Consider the following 22548-nt stretch of genomic DNA (forward strand, 5'->3'; position numbering starts at 1 on the left):
AAAAAACACTCTGAAAATTGTGAATTAGGTTGGGATAAGAACTAGGACTGGCCTATACGCTGTCACACACATGTGCACGTGGAGACAACGCTTAGCAGGTGGCCAATATGATGGAGTGGTTAAGTCACCAGCCTTTAAACCTCATGGTTGCTGACAGATTCCTACCTGTGACTCACTACTTGAAACTGATCATTTCACTTCACCTAAGTGGTAGCCACTTGTCTCTCTATTATAACAGGAAACCCTGAGACGAGACTCTTTCAAAGAGATTTTTTCAAGTACTGCGAGACGAGACTTTGGCCATGAGACTTTTTCAAATTCCGCCCTCTTCTGAACCATATTGAACCACGCACACAGCCCTCTCACCTGTCATTCATGTGAATGCTTTTGACAGACACAGTTCCTGCTCTTTAAGCTCTTATAAATTTTTTATGTTTTCCTCACTTTAAGTTCTCAATAAAAGAAGACTTATTATGTCCAAATATTATTGAAGAATTTTATCCCAAAGGGTTATCAACAGAAGAAATGAGTACACAGGCAATCCTAGCACCAAGAAACGATGAATTCAAACGAATTAACATGAAAATTGTTGATCGGTTACACTGCAAATTGGTTAAATGCATATCAATAGACTATGCTGAAACAGTTGGTGGTGATTGTGCAGATGATGAAAACATCAACTTACAATATCCCAAAGAATATCTACAACCGTTAACACCGTCTGGTCTTCCACTGCCTGAATTACTGTTGAAAGAAGGATGTATCCAAGAAAGGTAATGCAGTACATCATAACATTAGACACCAAAGGAGATCTTGAAATGCCATTCGTATTAAAATGTTAACAGTTTCCCATTAGAATAGCTTTTGCAAAGACAATTAACAAATCAGAGACAAACATTCGAAAAAGTCGACTTATTTATTAAAGACAAAGAAACAAAATTCACTCACGGGCAGTTATATGTTGCGTTGTCATGATGTAAGTCCAAACACAGAATCAAAGTTTAATGTGATATTGATGAAAATTTAATATAAAAAATAGTTTTTACTGAAGTTTTACAGTAAAAGTGTAAGTTTAAAAAGTATTTGCGTGTTAATTTCAAATCCAAACAGAACGAAATTGTATAACGTAATGAATAATTCTAACGCAACATGAAACATTATTTACTTTCAAATTATTACTCTCTGGGACTGAGGTCACCGAGGTGGTCAAAAAACTCCTTGGTGGCAGGGCCCCGGGGGTGGATGAGATACGCCCGGAGTTCCTCAAGGCTCTGGATGTTGTAGGACTGTCTTGGCTGACACGCCTCTGCAACATCGCATGGACATCAGGGACAGTGCCTCTGGATTGGCAGACCGGGGTGGTGGTCCCCCTCTTTAAGAAGGGGGATCGGAGGGTGTGTTCCAACTACAGAGGGATCACACTCCTCAGCCTCCCTGGAAAAGTCTATTCAGGGGTCCTGGAGAGGAGGGTCCGTCGGATAGTCGAGCCTCGGATTCAGGAGGAACAGTGTGGTTTTCGTCCTGGTCGCGGAACAGTGGACCAGCTCTATACCCTTAGCAGGGTCCTGGAGGGTGCATGGGAGTTTGCCCAACCAGTCTACATGTGTTTTGTGGACTTAGAAAAGGCATTCGACCGTGTCCCTCGGGGAATCCTGTGGGGGGTACTCCGGGAGTATGGGGTACCGGCCCCCCTGATAAGGGCTGTTCAGTCCCTGTACGATCAGTGCCAGAGCTTGGTCCGCATTGCCGGCAGTAAGTCGAACCCGTTTCCAGTGAGAGTTGGACTCCGCCAGGGCTGCCCTTTGTCACCGATTCTGTTCATAACTTTTATGGACAGAATTTCTAGGCGCAGCCAGGGTGTTGAGGGGGTCCGGTTTGGTGGGCTCAGGATTGGGTCACTGCTTTTTGCAGATGATGTTGTCCTGTTTGCTTCATCAGGCCGTGATCTTCAGCTCTCTCTGGATCGGTTCGCAGCCAAGTGTGAAGCGGCTGGGATGAGAATCAGCACCTCCAAATCCGAGACCATGGTCCTCAACCGGAAAAGGGTGGAGTGCCCTCTCAGGGTTGGTAGCGAGATCCTGCCCCAAGTGGAGGAGTTCAAGTATCTCGGGGTCTTGTTCACGAGTGAGGGAAGAATGGAGCGTGAGATCGACAGGCGGATCGGTGCGGCATCCGCAGTAATGCGGGCGTTGCATCGGTCTGTCGTGGTGAAAAAGGAGCTGAGCCGCAAGGCGAAGCTCTCAATTTACCAGTCGATCTATGTTCCTACCCTCACCTATGGTCATGAGCTATGGGTAGTGACCGAAAGAACGAGATCGCGAATACAAGCGGCTGAAATGAGTTTCCTCCGCAGGGTGTCTGGGCTTTCCCTTAAAGATAGGGTGAGAAGCTCAGTCATCCGGGAGGGGCTCAGAGTAGAGCCGCTGCTCCTCCGCATCGAGAGGAGTCAGATGAGGTGGCTCGGGCATCTGATCAGGATGCCTCCTGGACGCCTCCCTGGTGAGGTGTTCCAGGCACGTCCAACCGGGAGGAGGCCCCGGGGAAGACCCAGGACACGCTGGAGGGACTATGTCTCTCGACTGGCCTGGGAACGCCTTGGGATTCTCCCGGAAGAGCTAGAAGAAGTGGCCGGGGAGAGGGAAGTCTGGGCATCTCTGCTCAAGCTGCTGCCCCCGCGACCCGACCTCGGATAAGCGGGAGACAATGGATGGATGGATGGAAATTATTACGTTTTACTATTTTTTAATATGGTTGATTACTGTAAAATAGTTAGTTCTATTATGCATATTTAACAATTCCCATGAAAATAACAATCTGTTTAAATTGTACATCCGCATCCCCATACGCGAGCGATAAAAGCACAAAGTTGCTAGCGTATATCACCGGCCCAGGGGTTGGGAAACGAAGCGAGCAGAGGCCCCCTAGTATAAGAAAAAAGAAAAATACCTGTTAAAAATCATAATGTTTTCTCATCTTGTTCGTTACCTTGGATAAAGGTATCAGCTAAGTATGTAATAAAAAAAATTAACTTGCTTAATTCTTATTTTCATTTGATATAACCATATAATAAGGGTGCCATGGTGGTGCTGTTAACTTTTCAGGTCTTCCCTGCACTGAGTTTGCATGTCCTCCTTGTGTCTGTGTGGGTTTCCTCTGGGTGCTCCAGTTTCTTGCCACTGTCCAAAGACATGCTCGGTGAACTGACAATGCTAAATTGTCCCTTAGTGTATGTATTTGTGTGTGTGTGTGTTTACCCTGTAATGGACTGGCGCCCTGTCCAGGAATTGTTTCTGCTTTGACCCCTATGCTAGCTGGGATATGCTCCAGCCTCCAAGTGACCCTGATGTGGATTAAGAGGGTGAGATAATGACATAAACAGATCATACCCCAAATTCAGAGCATTCAGTACCCAAATATTCCCCTTTTTGGACTTGAACATTAGTCAGTAGGTACTTTTTCTCATTTATTAAATCAGTTTTCTCTACACCATTTGAAACAATGTTGATCTGATGATGGCAGATATGCCAGAAACAGCATAATATTTGAGAGTGGAATTTATTGCACTTTAATTTCTGTTGTCAGCATTTTTATTGAACTATGTTATGTTCCTCCATAACAGATATCAATGAGAAGGATGAAGATGAAATGAATATAAACAAATGCAAACTCACTGTTTTCAGTTCAACCCAATTTTGCCTTGTCTACTCCATTATTCTTCACAAAATAACTGCCCACTCCCTCTTTCCTTACCCCTTTTTGAACAACAGCCTTTCTTTTAACAGTAAGTACATTGTTAATTTATTTGACCTATTTTATTAAATAATTTATTTACATTTTTTGTGTTAGAACTGTCAGTATCAAGGTATGTCACCTTATAACCTGCTGAGCTGTATCAAAATACTTATTTACAATATCTTCAGTTGTTCATGATCACTAATTGGAGTATTTGACTAGAACTGTGCTCTTCAGTAATCTTAGATAAAAAATGTCTGTACAATGTTTTAAATAAAGGTGATTTTTGATTGAACCTGAGCTTGGTTCAGTATGGATTCAAATTTTACCATAAAAATAAGTGGAGTAATTCTTATTAATCAGTTATTATATAGTCAATAAATCAGGAAATCAATTTACTTTCTTTACAGCTTCCTTAATATCACTTTGTTAGGTTCACTAACTTATAATATAAGAGCACTTATTGTTGTCATCATATCTGTCTGTCCTCATGAAACAACTGAGCTACTAGTGGTCTGATTTCTTTGACATTTCCTACATGTATTCTTCAAGGAAATTTGTCAGGAGCGTTCAGTTTTTTGATCTTTTGAATAGAGTGGACTGTATAACTCTGAAAATTCAAAATCATCCATTTAAAAAGCATTGGTGAATTTTCCAAATCGTGTATTGTAAAACAGAGAATCATTTATTGATGAATTTACTCTTTCAAACTTACCTTGGGAGAAATTATTTCAACATATGCATTTCCATTATTATGGATCCAGCAGCTGCTCCTGACAGCAAAAAACAAAATATTGAAACAGCAGCAGAGTCTCAAGTACCATGTAGTCACCAATAAACCAATAAACAACCAAATCAAATGAAAATAACATAGTAAAGCAAGTACAATGATAAAGTTTGTTCCAAACACAATCCATGAAACTCAACCCCACTTGACTATAAGCTTCATATAGGATAAAACAGCTAATAAAACCGAAAAAAATTCTGAACAGCGCAGGCCTAGCATGTTTACTTCAGAATTACATTAATGAGTTCTTGTCAAATTCCTTCCAATCTCAGTTAATATAGTACATCACTTTTCCAGCTGAGTAAAATAAGTCTTCATCAGGTCATATAGTATAGAATATTACAACCATTTTTTATAGCACGCTTTTATCACATCTGGAATTACTTTCCATATTGCTGTTATGGCTTTAGGAGTGATTTGATAGCCAAAGCTATCCCAAACATATACATAAATATTTGCCCAAAATAGTTTAGGGCAGTGAAAGATTGACCATTGGAAGAAGTGGGATTTTTCTTTTGGTAGGCTACCAGCTGCCACTGTATTATATAAAAATTAATTAAAATTAGAATAAAAAACAACTATATTAAAAATACAAACATATTGTATGTATTTAAATGTATTTACTTTTAAAGATAGGAAACGGCTTTGTAAAAGCATTACATCACCATATTTTCTCCACCTTAAAATTTAATAGACAAACATGAGTTGGAAATAAAGGGTAATGCAAAAAAAAAAAAAAACGAAAAAATTCTAAAAATTTGTAGTCAGATGCATCAAAATGTAAAAAAGTAACCAACTTATTCTTCTCAACATTCTCCTTATACGTCAGATAGTGCTAATAAAATGGAGCAGGAGCCAGAATGTGTGAATCTTCTAACATTTCATAAACTCACCCAGATGAGCTGACCATTCCCACCAAACATTTTCCATAAAATAGAATAAACAGAAAAAGGTTATCTTAATTTCAGGAAATGAAGGTTCTCTTTGCTAAGTGTGTGACAATGTATCTGTCAATAGAATTAAAGAAGAACATCTTAGGAAAGAAAGGCATGAGAGAAGTAATGCACATGGATTGAGTGTTGATGTGTAGAGATAAAGTCATAGGAGTGAAATGTTTTGTGGGTAATATTAAAGTTATTAGGACCAAAGGTTTAGGTTTGGGCTTATGAGACACAGATCTGATTGTTTAAGAGAGTGTATACAGAAAAAGGCACATAGAATCTTAGCTTATTTTTTGCAGTTTTGGTAAACATTGTTTACAATAATAATGCCGAGTTTAAAACTTTTTGTAAAGTAAACTGGATGGTTGTCTGGGCCTGTAGCCTAATTGCTTTGTAAGGAGTTTATGGCATCTTATATTTCAGACAGCTTCTGAGGTTTATAAAGCTCTTCAACATATAGAGTGTTGAACTGTGGAATTTGTATTTAATCAAAGAAATTCTTTGCTGGAGCCTTACTTTCTTTATTCTGTGAAGAATATAAAGACTTGCTGTAATCCTTAAAAGCTTTATTTAATACTTTTACTGTATGTCCCCTACTCTTATTTCATATAGCATTACTGGTCTCCTGAATTGTGTTCAGAACTTCCTGTTTATGTATTTGTTGTACTAAAATCTTAAAGGACTTATCTCAATCTTCCTAATAATAATGACATAACTTACAGATTAGGTGCTCTGTTTATTTTGTAATCAAAGGATTAAATTCTGACTGTAAATTATGTAATTTCAGGATCTGACACATTCCTGGTCAGTTATAGATATCATGGTAACCAGCACTGATGCCTTTCTAGTATGCAGTTCATTTTGATGTGAAATGTGCTAGATAAATTATCATTATCCACCTGCCTTCAGAATTTTCCCAAGTGTTCCTGCAGAAATCACTGGTAAAACCTTGGTCTGTGAAAATATTAATTTGTGAGGAAGATTCATTTTTATTATATTTGTTCATTTTTTTAAATACTAATTAATTGGCATTAATAGATTAAGTTACCAGTTGTGAGTTGGATTAGTTAAGCATAATGATATGCATCCTTTAGCCTTTATAACTTCTAATAAACATTTTCGGTAAGTGCTGACAGGCATCTTACCCGTCTCTGTCATAATATTTGTGCATTCTTCATGTGCAAAAGCTTCATTGCGTCCTTTAAATTTCACCAAAGATTTTCAATGGAATATAAATCTGGGGACTGAGAAGGCCACTCCAGGGTCCTCATGCATAACGGCATGCGTAGAATTCACACTAAAACATGCCGTACAGACAAAAGCAGAAATGTGTGTATGCACAAAAAAATCCAGATGCATAAATCTGTGCGTATGTCAACTATCACATTCTCCCACTACATAAATCCCGGTCAGCGTGAAAAATAACGCACATGCACATGACTGCTGCCACTCCCCAACTCCTCCCAGAATTATGCCTCTTTGAATATGCAAATCAATATAAATAGCCCTTAAGCTCAGCGTTCTGTGAAAAGGCAATGGCAAAAGCATGGGGGGAAATAGAAGAATTTCAGCGAATACCAAGTGGAGGCAAAGAAAAACATACTGTTTGTTGGTTTAAACAGTGATATAAACAACAAGAGGAAGTTGATCAAGTGACATATAGAGTTCACAAAGTCGCACAGTGCCCAAAATAAAAAAGAAGTTGTCAGATATCAAAGTCACCATGAAAAGGTGAGTCGTAGCCCACCTTCTGAGTGTCATATGAAAGCTTATTAGGGTACAGAGAAAAGAAAAAAAAATATGGACACAGTGGGAAAAAAGCTCAAAATGTCAAGTTTAATCTCAAAATTTCCACTTTAATCATGTTATTTTGTCATTAAAGTAGAACATCATAAACTTCATCTTAAAATTGTTTAATTTACTAGTTTCTAAAATCCCATCGTAACTAAAGTAGCAAAATATAGATTATTTAAATGATGTTAACATCCATCCATCCATTTTCCAACCCACTGAATCCGAACACAGAGGTCTGCTAGAGCCAATCCCAGCCAACACAGGGCAGGAACCAATCCCAGGCAGGGTGCCAACCCACCACAGGACACACACAAACACACCCACACACCAAGCACACACTAGGGCCAATTTAGAATCACCAATCCACCTAACCTGCATGTCTTTGGACTGTGGGAGGAAACCCACGCAGACACGGGGCGAACATGCAAACTCCATTAGGGGGTCTCCCAACTGCGAGGCAGCAGCGCTACCCACTGCGTCACTGTGCCACCGATGTTAACATTTTATCTGTATAAACATATTTTGCTGCATTTCATCTTAAAAATGACAACGTCATCATATGTAAATACGCGCTTTATAAAGTGGCTCAGGTTATGTAATATTATAACTGTATCGCAAGTTTACAGTGAGGTAATTGTACTTATAAGTACAAACAGTTCTATAAGGAGCACTTAATGGACTGATTGATTGCGTTTATAGTTCTTGGGATGAAACTGTTTCTGAACCACATTGTGCCAACAGGAAAGGCTCTGAAGCAGTTCAATAGGCAGCATGGCTGAGGCAGCGTGTGCTTGATGCTGTATACCAATAATTCTCTTTCTGACCAGCTGCTGTGGAGCTGTGATTCCACACTCAGATACAGTGATATAAATACTGAAAGAAGCTGAAAGCTTAAAAGAAGAAGAAGAATGTGCAGTGAAAGTAACAACACTAAAGCACCTATGGTATTTGGAATAGTTTGGTCATTCCGTGGACCATTATATTGTTACAGGTTAATTACAATCATATGCCTTAAACTAATGGCATCCAGTGTAAAATTTTGCCAAATCAATATGCGGACAAGGAAGCCCCTGGTGGGAACAGCCAAAATATGGAGAAGAAGATACCTTAAACTAATAAACAATATGCGGTTAATTTCACATCAGGGATGTGTATCTAAAAAAGAAAGAAAGGGAAACCACACTGAAACAAAAGCACTGCTTTGACTCTGGGTGCCAACAGAGCAGAGAACTTGCATACACCAGGGTTTGAGCTAGCGTGAAAATGTGCGTGGCTTTACGCCAAGTTTAGGTTTTATACATCGCATTTTGAGCGTGGAAACGGGAGTATGCAACATTTTTATGCATATGCACCATTTATACACTAAGCCCCAGGACATTCCAGGATCTATTTCTCAACCAAGGTTTGGTTAACTTGGAGGTGTACTTGGAAGCAATGTCTTGTCTGAAAGTCCAATGATCACCAAGATTCAATTTCTGAGCAGAAGGCATCACATTTCTTTTTAAAATGGCCAGATATTTGTGGTTAATCCCCACATCATCAATGACCCACCTCCATGTTTGACTGTGGGGATGGTATTCTTTTGGTCATAAGTCAGGCCTTTTTCATGCCAGACATACCGGTGGTCCAAGTGTCCAAACAGTTCAAATTTAGTTTCATCAATCCATAGTAGTGTGTCCAAAAACACCTCAAACCTGTCTCCTGGCATATTCTAGCCAACCTTTGATGTTCTTTGTGGTCTACAGTGGAGTGCATCTTGGAGTGAAGCCATGAAGTTCTTGTTTATTCAGTGCTTGTCTTATAGTTGCCACTGAAGCACTTGTTGCAGCCTTCATCAGGTCATCCTGTAGGTGTTTTGCAGTAACACAGGGTATTTTTTTAGTTGTCCTAGTTGTTAAGGGCTCTTGATGTAATTTTGGGCTTTCTCCCTTAGCCAGGAAGGTTTTCAGATGTGCTTTAGGTTTTAAACTTCCTTTAAGCAAGCCTGCAGCTGATCCCGCAAAGGGGAGAGGCAAGAGGATGTTTGTTTCTCATTGAAATACTGTTTAAAATGGAGTTTCTGAAGGGCAGCTGTGTTTCTTTGGCATAGGTTTACTGTTTAACAGGGAGACAGCTCACAATTAGGAGCGTACCACTACTGGCGCTATTCAGGAGGAAAAAGAGACTTGGGGAACTACTGAACTGCACATGAGCTAAAGTCACCACCGTTATGGGCACCTAACCAGTCCCCCGCGGCGCTGCCTGCGTAGTAGTGAAACAGGACAGTAAGGAGGGCCCTGTCCTGCTCTCCACTCCTGATGTCACACTTCCCTCTCCCCTTGGCCCGCAGCCTCTGTCACGGATTATATATATTGCTCCTGCAAGCAAACTATGATTATTTGTGTGATGATAGAAGTCGCAAAATCAACTGGAATGTTCAAGCAAATTATAGAAAAAAACCCGATCTAAATCCGTTAAGTAGTTCTCTTGTTCACTAGCTAAGCGGAGGTTAAGGAAAACCCCGAGGCTGGCACGTGAGTGAGTTCTCTAAGTGTCTTAATTCATAGTGGGCTCCAGGAGTGAAATACTAGGTATTTACTAAGTGGGTTGAAAAAGATGATTATTATGTGTAGGTGCAACAGATAACAACTCCTTTATTGTGAAATGTGTCCTGAAATGGATGTATATTTTAAGTAGTTGGTGGATGACTGAATTACTGGAGTACAAACAATATCTAGAATTGAAGGGAGCACAAAGCAGGGCATAAAAGGAAGATTTAGAACAAGATTTGTTTTTTATTGCATGTCAAGCTGGTTGAATTTATGAGTTTTTGCTGATTTCCATGCATTTGATAGAGCTGAATAGGATAATCTATTTGCTATGCCATAAGCGTGGACTTGGAAGGCAGCTTAAAGGCTCTGGTGGTGATCATTACCTGCCAAACCAGGGGTTGATGCTATGTGCTAATGCCTTCTCTCATCCTCCCACTGCAGAATCGAAGATTGACAGCTGTCCCAGATCTGATGTCACTTCTGCTGTCTACCCTCCTGTATCTGCTGTTTCCTGCCAGGATGCTATGTGACTTGCAATTCAGCCATCTTCGAGTAAGTTCTATATTGGACTCTTGTCTGAAAAGACGTCACTGAAATATTTGTAAAAAGATTGTTTCGATTTATGTTATTTATACGGGTCAAGGGTATGCCTCAAACATTTTTCCATGTCTGCTTCTTGTTTTACAACTATAACGCACAAATTTGGTTTTGGCCCCAATATATCTGCCTGGATTATGTTAAACTATACCAGTCCATAAGTCTCAGTCCTCTCTAAGCTACTCCAGCTACTGTATACATAAACAAATCATTCTTTAAGAAATTAGACTCAGTTATAACATCATTTGGCTGGAATTCAAAATGGCAGTACATTCAAATGGCAACTCTACAAAGATCCAAATCAGAAGGTGGCATGGCACTATGTAACTTTCAGTTTTTCTTCTGGGCAGCAAATATATGCATAATATATTTTTAAAATACACAAAGAACCACATCACTTCCAGTGGATCACTGTCTCATATGCCCAACTGTGACAGAGGACAAGATCAACTCCCTGAATCAATGCAATTTGTACACAATTTCAGTTGGAATCGAATATGAAAACCATATTTGCGTCTGCTTTTTAACTATTGATATTGTAAAATTGTTTGTAGATATGGAGTAGCTTACAGAAGTCTTTCAGAAACGACCATCTAATCTAGACAAAAACAAAGAGAGAGTGAAAGCTCCATCCAGAAATAAAATGTTTTGCAAAGTGTCTGACCTGAGTCAAGAAGTTATCATGAGACCAAGGAAGGGTCTTTATTACCTGACATGAGCAAAGTTGTAGTGAACAGCCATAGCTTGATTTTGTGAAACAAGGAGTCCATTTGTGAAGTCCTTAAATTTAAAAAAATCCTTGGGGGATAGTACTTTTTAAAGGAGATGGAAAATTTTATGTTTATCCATCAGGCCAGGACCTATGAGATGTTGTAGTGGTTTGGATGGTCCCTGTCCCATACCCAGAGACAGGCATAGCAAGATGACAGCTGGGTTGGCAGAAGAGATGTCCAGGTAAGTTCTAGTTATATTCTGTGACTAAATTTATTCTCATATTTTTAAGACAATAAGAAAAAAAATGAACCTGAAAATAACAATCTCAATATCATTAACAACTGATTATGGTAAATAGTTTTTTTGTAATTAATTTGCTAAAAGAATTATAAGTGAGCATTTATATTTTGGTTATCAGCTTTCTTCACTTGTGAAGTTTTGTAGCGGTGCAGTTTAGGCATCCAAAAAAAAACTAACTGGGCATTTCTCCATGGAATGTATATGCAAACACACCATATGGGTACTGATGGGCTCACACCATGAGGTACAAGAAGGCGGCTGGCAGAAGAACAAGACTCCCAGTAATGAGCCTCATGTTCAAACTCGAAAAAGCATACTGATCTTCACTACATGCTTCCTATAATTTGCAGGTATTCCAAAGAAGTGTTCTTGGGGCATGTCTTATGGACATGAGTCAAGGTGGAGTTTTTTGACCAGCAAAAATACTAACACTGAATACTATAGTATGAACCTCAGACCAGCTATTAAATATGGAGATGCTTTACTGTACAAGAATGTATTCGCCATAACCTGAAATTGGATTAAAAAGGTTTGAGGCTGAAATGTGCAGGCTATTCTGTTTTAAATATAATAACTCAGTTTTTTTGCCTCTGATATAGGACACGAAAGCACTTATTTTTCTTCATACTTTATTAACAATTTTAACAATGGGTGACACTGTGAATCTCAGTTCAGGTATTATCTGGTTACAAAGTTTACTTGTGTATTCAATGGCTGTATGAGTTTTGTCGATATATTCTGTTTTTTGTATCGCATCCTTAAGATCTGCAGGTTAGGTTAAGTGGTGACTCCAAACTGGCCTCCATTTAGGTATGTACACGATTATGACGAGTAATAGTCTCCTGCCTGGTTAGGTCTAAAACCCAGCAAACCTGAATTGGACAAAGTGGATATGGAACATTAATGAATAATGACAATGTCAATTCTTTTAGAAACTGCATGTTATTCAGTAAAGTGTTACATCTCAAAATAACACATCCCGGGTAGCTTTCAGCTGTAATGTAATGTCAGGCAAAATGGTAATTCTAGAGACTTTTTATGAACTGCTGTAGAAATGAAGCAGTACTCACCATATCAAAGGTAAAATCCTCTCTGATAACACATTTTTGAATGCAAATGTTTTCTTTATGTTGCCGTGTGTCTTGTGATAAACTGTACTATGTTAACATTTGTGTTCTGACACATTTCTAACTGTGGACAAGCCATCCACAGTTTGAAATTTTCAAAAAATTTAAATCAAAAATCAAAATCACATTTTATTTGTCAAATACAAATTTTGTATACAGTACAACATATAGTGAAATGCTGCCTTGCAGTAAGGAGACCCGGGTTTGCTTCCCGGATCCTCCCTGCTTGGAGTTTGCATGTTCTCCCCATGTCTGCATGGGTTTCCCCCAGGTGCTCCAGTTTCCTCCCACAGTCCAAAGATATGCAGGTTAGGTGCATTGGCGATCCTAAATTGTCCCTAGTGTGTGCTTGGCGTGTGTGTGTGTGTGTGCCCTGCAGTGGGCTGGCACCCAGCCCGGGGATTTGTTCCTGACTTGCGCCCTGTGCTGGCTGGGATTGACTCCAGCAGACCCCCTAATATAATCCTATATTAGGATATAGCAGGTTGGACAATGGCTGACTGACTGACTGACTTCATAAATATTCAAAATACATTAATAGAATTGCAATAAGTGAAACATACTAAATAATGACTAAATTAATAACTTAAATAACTTAATGTAGTAGATATCTGAATACTGGCCTTAGACATCACTGTAATTTCACACCTCTTCTATTACAGACTGCTGCACAGTGCCTCAATTCTTCAATAAACCAACCTGTGCCACGCCTTTAGATTAATTTTTTTCAGATATTCTTTGTTTCTTAGTCCTTGAAATATTCACATCTGTCAGACTGTGTACTGACCCTGCCTGTCCAACCATTAATTAAAGACATCCTAATTCAGTCAAAGAACTCCTACACTGTGAAATTCAGAAGTAATTTACTCACAGTGTGCCAGCTAACAGCTGTGTGTCATATAAGCACTGGCAGTTTAACCAGAAGTGAGGAGAACTTGTAAATGGAGACAACATGTACACCTAAAAGTGATGAGAGTTTCCAAAGTTTAATAAAAAATTCTGGGTTTCGCAGCATGTGACTGTTGTTGGATGGGTTTGTGGTTTATTATTTATTTTTTTATGGTTATTGCAATGAATTAAGAGGGTTAGAGTTATGTTTTGTTATCCGCATTTAAGGCATGTCATGTGAAAAAGTAAGTACACAAAGTAAGGAAATTGTTTACTTTTCCAACATATTTGAACCATAAAACACTAGATTTTTATGCAAACAGTGCCTTTAGAGAAAGATGATATACTTGATAAAAACACAAGGAAAATTTGCCTTTCAATCATTTATTCAACAAAAATATCAATAGATGTAATGGTCTACTGGGAGAAAAAGTAAGTACACCCTTGGCCTCAGAAGCTGGAATTGTCCCTTTTAACATCTTGTAGGCATTCTCCATATAGTAACTGCCCAGCAATCTCTGATGTCAAATGAAATGTTAGACCACTCCTCCAAACAAAATTCCTTCAGTTGAAAGATGTTTGTGAGTTTTCTTGCATGTTTGTCTCATTTCATACCCCTCAAACAATGTCTCCAAGGGATTCAAATCAGAGCTTTGTCTAAGAAAAGTCCGTAAAACCCAAATTTCTTCTTTTGGAGCCATTCCTGGAATGGATTTGCTAGTGTGGTTTGTGTCATTACTGTATTAAAAGGTCATTTTTTGGTTCAACCTCAATTTTTGTGAAGATTGCTTTACATTCTCCTCACGCATGCTTTGATATGATGCAGACTCAATAGTGGACTTGATGACTGCAAGCTTCCCAGACCCTTAATTAGCAACACTTCCCCAAACCATAACATTTCCACCACAGTTGGTACGAGGTCCTTCTCCAGAAATGGCGTCTTCAGTTTGTGCCGAATACAGTATGTCTACATCTGGCCTTTGGCTATGTGTTCAAATGTAGTCTTGCTCTAATTTTCTTCAATGAAATCCAGGGGGTTCTGGGAAACTTCATTTAGTATCAAACAGTCAGTCCTTGGGCTGAATTTTCCTCTATAGCCTGTCCTGGACAAATTAGCAGTCTTTTGAAATCTACACAGCTTATAGATGTTTCTCCTTACAGTGGAATGATTGATTTCAAATAATTTGGCAATTTTTTAAATCCCTTGCCAAACAACATTCTTTCTGAGGTCCTTTAAAGGCTCTTTTGATCTTGGCATGATGGCACCACACATACCAATTTCAAACAGAACACCAGACCCCAGATATCTGTGGTTTAATTAAGACTGGGTCCACTTACATACTCCCTAAGGAGGTTCTAATCATTGGCATCTAATCTAGAACAACAGATTCTAACTTTATGGATCTGATGTAAATGTAGGGGTGTACTTACAACTTGCACATGACCAATCTGCATTTTTGTTAATTTAGATTATTAAAATATGTACAGTATGCTAATTTTAGCGTCACTTTTTCACATATATCACCTTTATTTGCAAGCACTGTTTGCATGGTGTGGTACCCAGCGGGGGTTCATGTCCGGCCGGGATGCCCAGGAGGACCGGAGGAGGGCTTGTGCCTCCTCCAGAACACGAGGCGGCATCCTCCCTGGTTGCTGTGGGGGCCATGGGTACAGAGCTTGGAAGCTCAACCCTGTAGGGGCCCATGGTCACCGCCAGGGGGCGCCCCGATGTCTTGGGAGCCCTGGACCTCATTACTTCCGCCACACCCAGAAGTGCTGGGGGGGGAAGAGTATTGAGGACACCCGGAGGACTTCCGGATACACCGACAGAGCTTCGCCACACAGGGGTGTGGCTACAGAAGCCCTTAGGATGCACCTGGAGTCCATCCGGGGTGTATTAAAGGGGCCGCCTCCCTCCAGTCAGGGGCAAGAGTCGGGTGGAAGAGGACGAAGCTTGGTGAAGAGGAGTGGAGGCGGACCAGAGACTTGGAGAAGGCATTGTGTTGTGGCCAGGACTTAAGGGGTGATTGGTGCTGCGGCACTGGGAATGTGCACTTCAATGGATGTAAATAGTGTAAATAAACGTGTGTGTGGTGAAACCATCTCGTCTACCTGTCTGTGTCCAGGCTGTTCCCCACAATGGAGATCTAATGTTTGCCTGTTCAAATATGCTGAAAGAAAACAACAATTTCCATGTTTCCATGTGCTGACATTTTCATATGACTGTAGATATAATTTGTATGCTGTGTGTTGAGGTGAGCTTTACTATATCTAGATGGTGCCCCTATACCTCCCGCACTAACTCAGGTTTCTTCCCTGCCAGAGCAATCATATTCCATATCCCTAGAGTCAGCTTTGGTAGCCAAGGATCAGTTTGCCAAAGCACTTGGCTTCAACTACTTCCCAAGCCACAATGCACCAGACCCTTATTGGTCCTCCTGAAGGTGCTGGGCCCATTGGAGGCCCCCTAGAAACACTTATAAATATCATTGCTGGAAAAAATATGAGAAATCTTTGTTAAAGATATGTACCTTCAAATATTATAGTCAAGGGGGACTACAGTTGGTCCTGGGTATGATGTTAAATTGCATCCGGCCCTGCAAGCGGGCCTCCAACTTGCAAGGAAATCATGGGGGTTGGTGGCAGGATTAGCACTCCGGCTACTGTAAAAAAAACTTTGCAAAGCTCTGAGACTACAGAAAGGACTCCTTTTTGTTCTCCGCGGGAGTAGCTCTTCCTAGTTAGACTAAGTTTGCCCACTTCTCACAAGACAGTAATAAACACCTTTGTATAAAATATTCAGTTTCTTGGTAATCTGTTGCATGTAATACCTTCATTCATTCAAAAAAATAAGCAAGTAAATAAAATAAAATAATAGTCTGACATGTTACTTGGAAAAGCTGTTTCATTTTGGCCATTTTTTTAACCCAGAATGGAACATTAGGAATGTCAGGACCTTATAACCCAAGTGAACAGAATAACAGGTTTCAGTGGTGCTAATGCAATTACAAAGATTTCAGACATTTAAAATGACTAATTAAGGGTAATGTAAGGGAGTTGACCATTAGGACACTGAATGAGGCTTTGCAGTCACATGTGAATAATAAATGAATACTCGGTAACTTCAAGCAATAACGGCTATACTTTTAAATCAGTTTAATAATATCTTGAAAAAAAGGAATTAATTTCTATTGACAACATGAAATTTCTGGGTTATCATACTTTTGACTGGTATGGTATATATGCGTTTATATATATATATATATATATATATATATATATATATATATATATATATATATATATATATATTGTCACACGCGTGTGATTAGGAGGCGGTCAACAAGCCATGAGGTGAGTGAAATATCACGAGACAAGGGTTCCAAAGACGGCTGCCGATCGTCACGTCCGGCTCTCTCAGATGGTGTCACTTCCGGTACCTCTTCAATGACGTCATATCAGGTCTCGAGAAGATGACGTCACTTCCACTACCTCACTTCTGGTTCCTTTTGATGAAGTCGCATCCGTCTGCCAGTCACAACATCATTTCCTGCCACATCGTTTCCGTCTACCATCGTTGTACTGTATAAAAACGCCATCATTGTAAATCCATTTTGTCATCTGCTATAAACAGTACTTGATCATCAAACATTTGCCTTTTTTTCTTTCTTTGTCCTTTAGATATTATACGGGCACGGTCCCCAACTCTTTTTCTTTGTGGAAGCGTTATTTCATTCCTATTATAATATATACACACCAGACACACATACACACACATACTTACATATGGAAGTTGCTTACTTGAAGGCAATATTCTGTGTTACTACAGTATGTAAAGTTAGTTGTGTAAGTGTCCAGTACATACATCGCAGCAGTAATTAAAACATCAGAAAAAAACTTGCTAACATTTGCTTACAATTTACTTTTAACAAGTTTACATTGGCATCCCCTTGTTCATGTTGAAAAGTCATTTTAAAGTAACACCCTAGATCCACCAGACTAATTCCTTTCATAATTTGAATAATTCAACTGCTTTAATCTCTCCTGATAGCTCATACAGTACCTCTCACACTTGGAATCAGCCTAGTCATTCTCCTCTGGATTTTCTCTGGCACGGAGACCAAAACTGCACATATTACTCCAGGTGAGGCCTCACTAGTGAGTTACATAGGTTAAGCATAACCTCCCATCGTCTGTAATCTACATATCGTGTGTGGCGGACGGCTGGGGCTCATGCTCAGTCAGGACGCCTGGATGATGGAAGGACCGGGAGAGGAGAAGTACCTCCCCTGGAACACAAGTAGGCAGCCACCCTGGTGGGTGTTGGGGAAACGGGAACAGAGCTTGGAAGTTCAACCTTGTGGGGACCTGTGGCCGCCACCACCAGGGGGTGCCTGGATGGCTCAGAAGCCATGGTATGCAGCACTTCCACCACACCAGGAAGTGCTGCCGGACCAGGAAGCAGGTACACCCGGAGTGCTTCCTGGTGTGGCAGAAGTGCTGCAGGAAGGTCGTCAGGGAGCACCTGGAGCACATCAGGGTGCATTATAAAAGAGACCGCCTCACTCCATTCGGAGAGCCGGAGTCGGGTGGAAGAGGACGGAGCTTGGGAGGAGTGGAGTAGAGGCAGCAATAGAGAGAAGAAGAGAAAGGACTGTGAGTTATTAGTGGTGATTTGTGCACGTTGTGTGAAGTGCAAAGGACTGTAAAGAAGAGAACTGAAAATAAAAAGCATGAATTTATGTAAGTGTGCCTGTTGTGTCTGTCTGTGCCTGGTTAAACGCTGGTATAGCGCCATCTACTGTCACACATGTTATATAACCTCTCAACCCATTAGTCTTCTAAAGGGCTTCAGTAAACTGCCTTGATGTAGAAAGTGACAAATCCACTACATCTCTTATGTCCTTCTCATAAGGTGTGCTTTCAAATTGTAAAATTCCCTTGATGTATTAGTATCAGCTGCAAACATAGCCGTCTTGTATTTTATATTTTGTCATCGAGTAGAGAAATAACACAAATTTATACAGTATACACATATACGTACACACACATACGTAAGCAGGCTCACATACCCACACACGTATATATGTGTGTGCCATTTTGGAGATTGTCTAATCCAGTCATCTAGAAATCGAAATATGTCCCTTGCCAAAGTTACTCAGATCCTTACATTTTGCCATTTTTCCAGCTCACAACACATTACCAAGAACTGACTGTTCACTTACTGCCCAAGATATACCATCTCTTGACAGGTGTCACTGTAATGAGATAATCAATGTTATTCACTTCAATTGTCAGTGGTTTTAATGTTGAGACTGTTCTATATATATTTAGGTTAAAAAATGAAAAGATCCAAGTTCTCTGGAAGGTTACCTTCATTCTTTATCACATTTATTAGAAACACAGAAAATTTTAATGAAAAGAAAACAACATTTAGAGGTCACTCCATTTGGCATCTCAAGTGAGCAGCATTCATTGAAGATTGGATCATTTGCCCACTGTTCTTTTAGTTTCTTTACCTTTTTCCATAAGTACATTTAAGAAGGATGTTGTTTTTATGTTGCTAGATTCACCAACTGTTCAGATTCATCAGTCAGCTTAAGATGCTGAGGAATGTCTTATAACAGTGGACACTGCAGGCCTTTCACCATCTTTTCTTTTGTTTCTGCTGAGACTCTGTCATCAAAATGGGCTAAAACAGAAAATCTGACTTAGTGCTGCAACGTTCTTGACACTCATATTTACTACTAGAATGTTTTAGAAATTCCACTTACTGCTAGATTGTTCTGAGAACTCCACCTTTGTACTCTCTGGCTCTCTGTTAAATTTTCCTTAATTGTTTACTGTTCACTTAGCCAGTTAAGAACTTTGCACAAGAGTAAGTACTGTATGTAGTGACAATACAAATAAAGTGTTCAGAATGGAGTGACCAGTAAATGTTTCACAATCAGACGACATTTCACAGGTAAGCAAGCTATCACTAATGGACAAAAATAAGCCTAGTGGAGAAATGATTCTACAAAATCAACTCTTTGAATTGTTTTGTGGACCACCCTAATGCACATACAGCATATACTGTGTATACATATATATATGCACCCATTGTTTGTTATGTTACAATACTTCTTAGTATGAATAGCTGTTCAGAAACCTTATTCATGTAGATTGAAATTGTCTCTGAGTGGTACAAGTGTCTAAGTCTATAACCAGCTCTTTGGTCTGCTGACACGGAGGATGAGATTGCTGTCTTGGCATCATTGAGTCACTGTAAAATGTCTCATCATTGCTGGTGATCAGGCTTATGATGGTGGTGTCATGAGTAAATGAAATTTAATACTAAACAAGATTTTCCTTAAATTAAATGAACTTGAAAATGGCATCAAACAACAACATGGCAGGTCCTAGAAACAAACAATTAAAAATTGTGATGATTCCAGTGAAAATTCCATAGCAAAATAGCACCATGATGATGTCATGAAAATACGGTAAAAAAAACATAGCATTAATAAAATGAAATACATTTAGTTTAATTTAAATACATTTTGGTGCATGATGATGATAATATACTTTATTAATCCCCAAAGATTGGACAAACTACCACTATATTTTACAGAGGAAGATCGATGTCATTATAGGTCACAAACTACGTGACTACCAACTGAGTCATTGCCGAAAACAATATTATGGCAGTCGCACAAACAGTTTAAACAGTAGTTGGGTCCACTGAAAAAGAGCAAATAAAATCATGATACAATGAAAATACAAAAATGACTATATTAATATGTGCAAAAATAATACCATATGATGATACTAAACACCTTCTTAACAGTTATTAGGTGGGTAAAATCCACTGACTAGAAATGTGCTCACCTTCTCTTTGACTCTTGTAGTCTTTTTTTAAAATGTACTCTTCATTTTTTGAGTTCATGCAGCTTGCTTTTGTTTTAGTCTTGTATTGAACTGCATTCACCAAAAAAGCTGCATATGAAAGTGGCTTTTTAAATAACTGCATAAAAGCCTTTTTCAACAGGCTTGCTTTCTCCTTAAGGTTTGCAGATATTCTAGTTTTGCCTTACTGGTGACACATCTTGCTGATTCAAACATAGTATTTTTAATTTAAGGCTTGTATTTCATTAATCTGTAGTTTCTTTTTGGAAAAAAGCAATATGTTGAGTAAATAAATTCAATTGTAAATGGGCTCTTGGTCCAGGTGCACGGATCACCCAGATTTTGAAGAATTGGCTACTTCAGAAGGAGATGGGGTGATGAATAATTGTCTCTTCTTTCATGATCACTTCAGGCGGAAATGAGTTTCCCTTTTGCAGTAATTACAAACCCCCAGTTCTAAAATTAGACATGCCAACCCTAAGAAAGCTCTCCTGATAATAAAGAAGGCAGTTTCTTATACAGTATGTGCCCATACTGCTACCAGAATTTTGAATAAAGGAGGAACAGGTGGCACAGTGGACACGTCCCCAGTTTGTAAAGTAACTACAAAACAGAACCGTTGCTTCTGTCCCAAACATATATTGTCAGCGTTTCATGGTTTTATATCTTTCTTTGAGTAGAAAAAAGGAATAAAAAAATCTTCTAAAGCATGTGTGCCTTTGCTCACTTGTGCCTGACCAGGGTCTGACACAATAGAGAATTAGTTCTTATTTTTAGATATAGTTATCCAGTAAAGTGCATCCATAATTTTAGAGTTCACATTGGTTAGAAAAGACAGAATTTAAATGTTTTAATTGGGTGCCTCAGGCTCTCTGTCTATTTATCATGATGTATTTCTTACCGAACATTTTGTAGTAAATTACTTTACAAAACAAGCAAAAAAAAGGGAACATATGCAGTGCTAACATTGAGGACTGGAAAGCACAAGGTGGTCAGTTCAGTTCCTGCTGCTATCCCACTATGTGACACTGACCAGGTAACTTCATTTGCCACAGTTCCTATTTGAGTGATGCCTTTGTTTGTTATAGAGTATATTCCCCATTAATTAACTTACATCATGGAACATGTTAACACATATCCTCTATTTAAAACAAAAAACAGCATTCAGCAAACATAATTTACTATTGACTATGTATAGTGTATAGGCAGGTACAAATTGATTGCGAATGTGTGAGTCAGGAGAATGGAAAAGGCAGAATATATTAGTGGCTTTTAGATACAGCATTGTAGAAGATGTCAGACATCTTGCTATGAGTGTATCAGGAGCAGCAAAAATGGGTCAGCACCAAAAAATATCAAGTCATAAAAAAAAACCTAATTAAATAGTAGAGAGTGGCAAAGATTTATGTAGAGTAACAGGTAAGTGCAACAGCCATATAAGACAAACAAAGCTTGTCAGAAATAAAGCATTACAAAAAAGCACCAAACTTCAGTCCTGCAAATGAAAGTAAAGAAAGAACAACTACAGGGTGCCTAAGGAACACAGAAACTGCAGGAATAGAGAAACTCTACCTGATTGGATTTTGTCTCCTGCTGATTCATGCTAGTAGGTACACTGAGATATGCTGAAGAAGCTGTGAGCCCATGGATTTATCTTGTCAAGAATCAATGTCTTGAAGATTGTGGGGGTGCAATGATGTGGGTGTGTCTTTAAGGCACACACCAGATTCCTAGATGTATGAAGAACAATGTTTCAATGGCAGAGGACACTGAAATATGGTTGTCAATCTTGTTCATTTCTTTCACAGAGACTGCATTTATCTATGATTAGATTTCCATGACAATGTATTTATATTCAGATGTCATTACACCTGGACTTCTGTTGGTTGACATGGATTCAGCTATATACATTGCAGATCTACCAGTTGATTGGCAACAGTTATGAGGGGCATTGGAGTCAGCGTGGACCAGAATCTCTAAACTAAATTAAAAAAAAAACTCCATTAACTAAACAATATTTCAGAATGATGTGTGGGCAAGCAAGACACATACTAACGTTTAGCTAGTATGGGGTGTGTGATGTTGTTGAGCCATCTCTGAATCCAAAAATAAACCCAAGAAAACCAAAGTGTTTTGAATGGACATATTAATTGAAATAGACACAAAATGGTGAATGGAAGTTACATAAAGTACAAATCTTTTGCAGCTCCTTCCCTTAAATCTCTATGGCCTCTCTACCTCCTGCTGGT

Source organism: Erpetoichthys calabaricus, chromosome 4 (genome assembly GCF_900747795.2).
Source record: "Erpetoichthys calabaricus chromosome 4, fErpCal1.3, whole genome shotgun sequence".
Classification (NCBI taxonomy): domain Eukaryota; kingdom Metazoa; phylum Chordata; class Cladistia; order Polypteriformes; family Polypteridae; genus Erpetoichthys; species Erpetoichthys calabaricus.